The sequence below is a fragment of the Acanthisitta chloris genome, unplaced genomic scaffold (genome assembly GCF_000695815.1).
Source record: "Acanthisitta chloris isolate BGI_N310 unplaced genomic scaffold, ASM69581v1 scaffold18615, whole genome shotgun sequence".
Classification (NCBI taxonomy): Eukaryota; Metazoa; Chordata; class Aves; order Passeriformes; family Acanthisittidae; genus Acanthisitta; species Acanthisitta chloris.
In genome coordinates, this window is record NW_008672307.1 from 28,261 (window position 1) to 37,808 (window position 9,548).

General features: G+C 51.3%; 1 protein-coding gene across 1 annotated transcript in view; it reads right to left on the bottom strand.

Annotated features, from left to right (window-relative positions):
- Positions 1–9,548, bottom strand: part of LOC103802029 (netrin-G2-like) — a gene marked incomplete at its 3' end in the record, with an annotated part of 38,665 nt that overhangs the window by 28,237 nt on the left and 880 nt on the right. The window lies entirely within an intron of this gene.

Below are 9,548 nucleotides of genomic sequence, written 5' to 3' on the forward strand. Positions count from 1 at the left end.
AGGGTCAGCACCACAGCATCAGACTATGGAGTCACTGGGGATGCTCCAAATGCAAAACTATATCTTCTGGAAATGTAGTTTTCTTGATGGTGTTTTGTTCTATTTTTTATTTTAAATACCACGTTGGTCGAGCTGTATATATTGTAGATAACCCAGAAGCTGTCTCGTAGGGTAGAAGGTAGTTTTCCCAAGGGCTGCCTGTGTGGCTGCAGCCTGAGAGCCACTTGGGAATGCTCCAGCAAACCTTCATCCACACATCCCCCAGGCATCACTCTCCTCTTCGTGGTGACACTCCAAAGGGGTTTTAAGTCATCCATATGGGTAGGAAGTTTCTGGCAAGACATCTGGGCATCAGCCAGGGGTTATTTCACAGCTTCACCTCTGCAGGGGAAGGGCAGCTCCAGCTGGGAGGCAGTGGGCACCGGGGCAGGGAGCAGTGCCAGGATAGGATGGGAAGCTCAGGGTGGGTTGGTGGGGTGGTTTGCTCCCTCGTGTCCTTCCCTCGCTGCCTCCCTCCCCCAGCCATCTGCAAGGGGTTCTTATTAAGGCAGAGACAGCAAAAGGGGAGAAAAACCATCCTCGCTAACAAGCTGTTTGCTGTTTATGAGCAGGTAAAGGCAGAGCTGGAATGAATTATTAATAGGGTGGAAATGGGGTCCCTCCACAGATCTGCTGCTAATTCTGGCTCAGCCAAATGTCACTCTCTCCATCTCCCTCCCCGGCCGTGGTTCGGGGGGATTGATTGCTCCTCCGCTTCCTTCCCCTTCCTCCCGGATCGGAGGTTGTCCAAGCACAAGGTCACCCCTGGCACGGGCGTGAGGACACGCTCTGCCTGCGTGTGGGATTTGGGAGAGGGTGAGTCAGCAGAACCAGCACCGCGGGCGTCGCGCGGCCCTGGGCGAGACGCGGCGGGACGCGCACGGGCAGGAGCTTTTGGCCTGAAGCAGATCCTCATTCACCACACAGCTCCTTCAAGGCTCTCGGGCTCCCTTGGGCCCGTCTCGCTGCCAGAGAAAGAATTCAAGCCCTACTCGTGGCAGCTCTTCCCCTTCCCCCTCCAGCCTGCTCTGAATTCGAGAAGCATCTCGTTCGTATTTCATCCTGGCTCAGCACTGTGCCCTTCTCTCCACCAGCCCTGGGGAAACATCAATGTGCCAGACTGGGTGGGGTGGTGGCAGTGCAATGTCCTGTCTTCAGGTGGAGAAACTGAGGCAGGGAGGGATTTCAGGAGGAGGTCTGTGCTTCATTGGGAGCATTGAGGGCTCCATCTCTGAGGACTGAACTCCCCCAGGCACCTGCAGCTGGGCAAAGTAGTGGTTCTTTCATCCAACCTTCATGTGTCAAGGAAATCCCTGCTCTCACCCTGTGCTGTCTCTGAAACTCTTCCCCCCATGGCCTCTTAGCACCTCCATAAACTGGTCTTTGCGCTGTAAATGACACCCTGGACTAAAGGCTGACATCCATGCAGGAATCATCCTCTCCATAAGAGGAGGATCCAAAGGGAGATGCTACTTGTCACGCACAAGGGCTGACCCAAGTCACCTGTCCACCCTCACACCGCAGCTGGCACCGCTCGTGCACCGACACAAATCCCCTCACGCCCACTCTGCCTAAGCCAGAAAGAGAAAATCTGGTTACACGATGAATTTTAACCTCCAGACTGAAATCAGCCCATCCATGAGCGACCTCTCCACAAAGGGCCCTGAGCATGTCATTTGCAGAGTGACTTAGGGGCAACACTTCCATTCCCAAAGCTCCAGAACGTCCTGGCAGCAGCTTGGCTTTTGCTGCTGGATCTGCTGCCCAGCACCTTGTCCCATGAGACGTGTGTGCAGCTGGTTTGGGGGTGACACAGGGGTTAACACTGCCCGGAAAATTCCACTCCTAAGCAGATAATCTCATCTGTGCTGGGGATACACACACACACACACACACACACATCACCCGCAGCCTCCCATGGAATCATTTTTGAGCAGCTCTTTCTTTGTGGACTGCTAATCCCCCGGTGAGCTGCTCTAACCTCAGCCCTCCTGGAGCCCTGGGCTCACCTCCACCCCCACCTGCCCACTGGGGCTGCACCCCTGCAGCTCCTCCTTTTGCAGTGGGAATTGCAGGGTGACCTCGAGCCTGGGATCAGAGGCTGATGAACCAGACACCCCTGAGCCAGCAGCCACGGGCACGGGTTCAAAACCTCGGGCATTTAATCCCATTGACTGCTTTTTAGCTTGTCTCCAAACTCGGACTTTCTGTACCCAAGAGTTGCAAGCTTTGCTCTTCCCAGGGCACCTCCCTGAAGCTTGTTTACAAATTAAGCTGCTTGGATCCTGCCCCATCTCTTCTCTGCCAGATTATTTAGCCCTTGCATCTTGCTACAGAGATGGATTGGTGTCCGCAGCCCCTACCAGCAGGAGGACAGCAGCAGCGACCTGTGTGCAGGGCTCCGAGTGCATTATTGATTCAGGGCTAAGAAAATGCTTAGGAAGTAGGAAAAGTGTCCTGCTCTCTAAAAGCTTGTGCGCCTTGTAAGCTCAATACATGCAGCCTTTGCAGAGAGGCTTGCTATGCCGCTATTAATAATTTATTCTCTAAGAGAGGCCCTGATAGTTTGAATGGGGGAGGGCAGGACGCAGAGGCTGGGGGTGGGAAAGGGGAGGGAGTGGAGGATCTGCTGTGGTCTTCACATGGAGGTGCAGATCTTCTCCAAAGCCTTTGTGGGGGGAGCACAGTTGGGTGGTGCATACCCCTATACCCACCCCAGGCCTCTGATCAGGGTTCCTGTGTCTGCTGCATCAAACATTCTGTCTTTGCTGTTGTAGCCAAAGTATTTGGCTGCTTCATGCTCTGTTTTAGGGGAACAATACAGCAGGTGCATGTTGCAGGTTGGGACTGAGATGTGGTCAGTCCAAAATGTGTCCTGGTTGTCTCTGAGGGCAGGACAGAGATCCTCTCCTTTGAGAGGGATCCCCAAATCCCATGAGTGGCAGCACCATTGAGCTGACTCAGCCAGCAGAGGGGGAGTTACAAACCCTTAGTCTGGGAGTAGAAACCAGCTGAATCTCTGCTAGTTCTCCCTTTGGGATATGTGCCCCAAAGGGGAAGTGGAGGTGTCGAGGCAGGACTGGATGCAGTGGTGGTAACATCCTTGTGGAGCTCAGCACTAGGGGAGCAGAGACCCATTCCTTGTGCTGGAGTATGCAGCAAAATGGGTGCTGGTCCTGGGCTACAGGAATGTGGGTGCTTGGCCCTACTCATGGATGCACAACCTTGCTGCCTGCTCCAGCACCTAGCACTTCTCTAACACATGCTGATCATCTGCTTCCATGTGTCCTGGTGGAGGCTGAAGTTGTGGTGCTGTGCATGGAGCTGCTCTGCGGAGGGGAGTGGAGGAAGAGCTGATTTCTTAGTGGCTCCTGTATGGATGTGAGCAAGCAGAAGAGGTGAGTGCCAGCTGGGATGAGTCCCAGCCTCGTGGCTCTGCATGGCTGCACGCACTGAGCTCCTGGATGAGCAGCCCCAACCTGTCCCCTCTTGCAGCTGGAGCCTGCTGGGGGATGGCTGACAAACGGAGAAATCCACCCCAGAGCCAAAAGGCACAGCTTTCCCTAAGCCTGACCACGTGTAGCACAGAGCAGATGTGCAGAGGCACCAGTGCCAAATGGTGGAGCAAGCACAGGTCAGGGCAGTGGAGCAGAGCAGGAGCAGGGTCAGTGCTTCAACATGCACCTCTGTGTGTGCTGGGCACCCTGCCTGGAAGATGGGGCACTTGTGGGAACCTCATGGGACACACCTGAGGCTGCAGGGGGTGGTTCATCTGCCTGGGGTGAAGGCTGGAATTCCAAACTGCTGTTTGCCAGGGCTTTGCAGGCATTAGCTTCTCCCCAAAGACATCTCTGGAATGGTCACCCAGCAGTGCTGTGTAGTTCAGTGAGGAAAAAGCCTCTTTGGTGTTTTCCAGCACAGAAACCTCTGTGCTGTGTTGAGCTGCAACACCCAGGGCACATTCAGCAGCACAGCTGGGTGCCCAGGGAGCTGGATGAATTCAAGAGGGTGGCAGCAGTGGTGGTAGAGAGGAGAACTCCCAGTAAGCAGGTCAGCAACAGCCCATGTGCATAGCTCTGGCAAGTCAGAAATTCGGGCTCTGCCAGCCAAGCATTGCGGAGCTGCCGTTGCTCACGCCTGATGGAGCTCACCAGCCAGGTCAGAGGAGGAATCTGTGAGCCTTGGGACCCCCCAGCTGTCAGCTCTGCACCAAACAGGGACAGGCACTGGCTCCTCACCACCCTGTCCCCCCACTGCTCCTAGCCACTGGGGCTGAGCTCAGCAGGTGCTGAGGCTGCAGCTCTGGTGGGGATGGAAGCAGCAGCTCAGTTGAGGAAACAAGGCTGCTGGGAAGGAAGGGACTGTTCTGCTTGCATCATTTTGGCACTGCTTGGGCAGGTTTCCGTTTTGGTTTCTCCAAAACCATGGGGTGGAGCAGGTGCAGAGCTTGGATGGTTCCCACTGAGGGTATCAGGACTGTTTGTGTGGGATAACGGGAAGGGTGGTGGGGCTGGGTCAGCTGAAGTCCCATATCCCAAAATCCTGGTGGTAAAGAGGTGGTTTGAGGTCTGAAACTGTAGCCAGGCTTAACTAAGGTTAGAACTGGACTTTCACTTAGGGAAACCAGAGCATGGTGTGAGAGCACTTCTTCCCACTCAGTCGTTCTGTAAGGAGAGTTCCTTCTAAAATTTGATGGAAAAACATTTCTATGCTATAGAATACAATACAGATTTTAAAATAAACAAGTGGGAAGGATTTCCCTGAACCCCTTTGGCTTCAAAAGTCACTTATGGAAAATTGTGGTACCTGGAGTTGGTGTGTGAGTGTAAGGGCTGCTGTAAGAGCTGCTCTCCCAGTTCTGGCCACGCTCCCCAGCAAGTCTTCCGAGTCCGTTCTCTTCAGCTTTTTCCATCTGGGCACTGTTCCCTTTGAAGAGCAAAGCTTTTCTTAAAAGTAGTTTATTCTTCCTCCTCACCTTCAAGGTGGGGGTAAACTTTCTGCTCACTCTACCAATTAAATCTACTTGACAGCTTGATTTTTATCGCCGTGTCTTTTCCATCAGCGAGTGGAAATGATCCTTGTTAGCGGAGTAACATCCCACTCTCCAACAAGATGAATCCCGAACTGGGCATTTAAGGAAATTGTTACAGACCGTGAGGGGAAAATCCAGTTTGCTCAGCACTCTCTAATTTAAAGCTGAATTGTATTCTTTCAGTTTTCTGTGAAGCCTTTGCTTTTATAACACCAAGATCCTGCTGCACTCCGGAGTAGCCTCGGTGCTAGGAGAGCAGCAATGTGTAATTTGCTGAGCAGCTAATAATGTACAAACCAAGGGTCTGGCCCCAAGGGCAAGGAGCCACTGATCCTGACTTCAAACAGTGTCCTCTGCAGCAACCCTGATGCTGAGAAGTGATTAAGGTTGGGAACAGAACCAGGAGGCCCCAGCTCTATCTCCCATTCTTATGAGCAATGCCATGGTGGGTGCAAGGGGTGGATTAGGGAAACCTTCATCTGGATGGAAACAGCAGCTGTTGCCTTTTCCAGGCTCTCCTCAAAGGAAAGGGGAGTATTTTCCAGGTGGTAATTTAACCTACTGGAGGATTCAAGGGGGAATGGGGGCTGTTAGCACTTTGCAGATGTGAAAAGAAAGACGAGTCTTTCTGTCACCACAACCCTGCGCGAGGTGTCATGGGTGATTTGACAGCAGAGAGTGAATTTCTTGTGCTGCTGAATTTTGGCATAAGGGTAAAGTGACTGTCCCCAGTGCCACAAGGAAGGGCAAAGGGAAGCTCTGATTCCTAGCTCACTGCTACAGCTGAGGACGGGTTTGCAACCAGCAGTGGGTAGTGCTGATTTATTCAAGGAAGAGGGAGAACATCCGCTTTTCTTGGAAAGGATTTTCCATATGACTTGTATACAGGCTCTGCTTAGCCCAAAGGATGTCCTTGAACCCTGGGGCAGTTGCAAGGCTGAGGATGCCTCATGCTTTGCCCTCTGGTTCTATTTGAAACAAGGTGCAGGGGCAGCATAGGCACATCCAGGGGGGCTGGGGAAGGGCTTGCAGGTCTCTGCTCATGGTACCAGGGGGGATGAATCCATCCTTTAACCACCAGACCATGCTGCATCTTTCAAAATGCTTTTGGAAGAGCATTTCTGAAGCAACTCCTTTTTCCTTCTTACTTTAAAAACTTTGGCTTTACTTTTAATCATTCCACAATCCTTTGTTTGCACCTACGCAGGTATATGTAGATACAGTTGGGTAGAGTTGTATGAGATCGGCTTAGAATGTGGGGAAAAGGTTTTCTGTGCCCAAAGGTTAGTCTGCTTTTTCCAATTATAGCACCCAGTCTACTAAGAGGAATACTTCTTCAGTACAAGCCTTATAACCACATGTCATTCAGAAAAGTTTAGCTAAGAATTAAACTAAACATCCAATTTGGCTGCATGTGTAATGAATAAATAAAGCCCTTTCCTTTCATGTCCCCGTGCCAAAGTCAACAAGCTCTATTAGCTGATGAAACAATGCTGACGCCAAATAAAAATACCCCTGACCCATCAATATGGGCTAAGAGCTCGGCCCTGCATCAAAGAGTGTTGTCAGAACAAGAACTACTGTCTCGACACCTCTGGGGGGGAGAAAAGGCTCCCACCCCTGCAGCCAGCTGGGCTCTCTGTGCTCAAATGATTTGGAAACCCCTTGAGCTATAAACCTATTCAAAGCTGGGACTGGGGCTTTGGTGTTTGCTTGCTCCCCACTGCACACCTCATGTGTGAATGCCCCACGAAAGCTGAGGATTTATTTCATCCTGTGTGCAAAATGCTGACACTTGAAAGTGAAATCCCCTAAGGTCCCTGCTAGGAATCAAAGATGCTTCAGCATCTCAGAGTGTCTCGACACCTGGGAGCAACCTGCCAGCTGTGCCATCCTCCTCCTGCTCCCTGGGAGGGTGTGGAGGAGAGGAACACCTTGTCTCTCCTCTGCCCCATGCAGACCGTGCAGCTTGGCCTGTCCTGCAAACCCCTCTCCTTCAAAACCCACATTCAGCTGCTCCATGCCATGCCCTGCATGTGATCTTTGAAGCCTCACCCCTCCCTTGACATCCTTGGTTAAAAGATCTGTTCCCTATTAGCCTTCAGTCACGCTTTTAGATCCATTCAGGCTTTTATTTACTTATCCATCTGTCTTCCTGCTGCCACCACTCCCCCTGCCCTGCCAGGAGGGAAAGTACAATTCATTTTTCAGGTGACCCTGCCAGGAAGCATTGACATGAATAGGAGCAGGTTCAGAAACTGTGGAAAAAGCAAAACCCTCGATTTTAATAAGCAGCAAAACACTTCCCAATCAGAAGGGAGCAGTCAGATGTGACTAGAATGGCTACAAAACACAAAAGACCATCCTCCAAATAATTCCTGCCATCCCCTGACACCTCCTCGTGCAGAAGTCTCTGTGAGCACTGCTCAGGGTGTTAAGTGCAGTGTGTGATCCCGTGGGCTGTGTGATGCTCTGGGTACCAGTACAGCCTCGCAGGACACACTCACTGCCTGACAAGGTCCTGACTGGCACCAGGACTCTGCTCCTCCACCTGCCCACAGCGATGCCCTGCACAGAGACACGGTCCAGCTCCCTCCTGTCTGTCTGCCTTGAGCATGGAGGGGTGTTTGTGTGCCTTTAGTTTTGATTTCAGCTGTCTGAGCAGTGCAGACGTCCTGCCGGGCTGCGCTTAATTCCGAGTAACGCGAGTTTAACTGCACGGACAGTCCCCTGCTGTTTTGAAAGACACCTAAGAAAGCAATATAGTCACTGTAAGAACTTCTCTGCTGGAAAGCCAGGCTCCTATGAGAACCCACCTGTTACAAAGAAATAATTAAAACCTGAAGAGAAAGGGTAACAGGACAGTGAAAGGCATCTGAGCTGGGCAGGGTCAGTGTGAGTCGCTCGCCCTCCCCTCTCACAGCCAGGGCCAGGGCTGGGAGGTTGTAACGATCCGTGGGCAGAGACATTGATTTTTGTCCAGCACTTCCTTAGTGCAGGGGCAGCAAAACTCTGCTCACATCCTCTGCGGGCTCTGCTCGCCTCTCCCTGCATGTCAATAGGTGTCAAGTCACCACCCAGGACCGATGGAAGGGCCATTTCTGGCTGATTCCACGTTCTACTGACCATAAGGGGATGCTCAGCAGTAAGTGGCCACATGTCATCCTCTGTAACAGAGGCTGGGAAAATTTACCTTGATGGCCTCCCAGCCCACACCACTCCAGTCCTCAGACTGGATCTCTCCTGCAGTCACCTCCTACTCTGTGCTCCGAGTGTTGGGTGCGTTCCTTGCTCACCTTGGCAGGGCTGCTCTTCCTCTGCTTCATTTTAACAACTCTTTAGTCCTCTGGAGAGGACAGTGCTGGTGTAAAATGGGGAACAAAGGGCCACGAATTGAGTGGGATTTCATAAACTTATCCCCCAAATCTGAACCAGTATCTTGCAACATATTATTCCTGTTCTTGATTCCTCATCAGGGGATTGCTCAGGGATGTTGCCATGAGTGCTGGCTTCTGTTTTGGGGGTGAGAGATGGGCCAGGCTGGGGTGAGACAGGGACAGGAAGGTAAATCCATGTTTTGTGTTTGTGTAGCTCTCATTCAGGGCCGTACATGGTGTTTGCAAGTGTTAGAGCACATGGCAGGCGTACACTACAAGGAAATACTGCCGGTGCCCGGAATAGAAAGATTTTAGCTCAGTATTGACTGAATCAAGAGATGTAGAGAGCTGATTGCAGTTTGTGTCTTTTGTTTCCTTGGAGGTCAGTGGAGCTGAGGTCTGGAGCATACTTAAGCAGAAAGGGTTTGCAAAGAGCTGCAAGCAGTGTAGTGGAAAGCAATCTGGTGTTCTCCTTTAAATCCTTCTGCAGCCAGTCAGAGAAATGGAAATACAGACTGACCCGTCAATAGTTAACGGTTTTATTTGCAACCTTGGACTTAATCTTTCTTTTCAAATGATCTTTTAAAAGGAAAAGCTGCTACTTATCTGGAATTAGTGGAAATATCTTCCCTGGTACTAATGAGACCCCTCAGGCTGGAGGGAACTGGGTGACTACTGGCAGCACGTTCTGATGGTCATAAATGTTTGGCAACACTCAGTATCAAAGCAGCATTTTTGTCTTGGATTTTCAAGAGGTGCCCTGAGCTGGCTGGGCCCAGGGTATTTCCTAGGGGGCAAACTGAGGCATGGGATATACAAGCCTGGATAGTACTGGCAATAGAAAGTGGGACTTTCTGCATTGACTTAGATGGAGAATTCCCCTCATCATTATAAGTAAAAAAGAATAAGATACTCTTTTAGAACACCTCATTGTCCAGTGGAAATCCTATCAGCGTGGGTTGGCTTGGTCCCCATGCCTTAAATGTGTGGTTGGACCACTCCTGGGGGACATTTGGGAGGGGGTGTAACTGTTTTGCTCTTTGCTTTGACCCCTGAACTCTTTAACAATGTAAAGCCTTGTGAATTATAAATCAAATGTT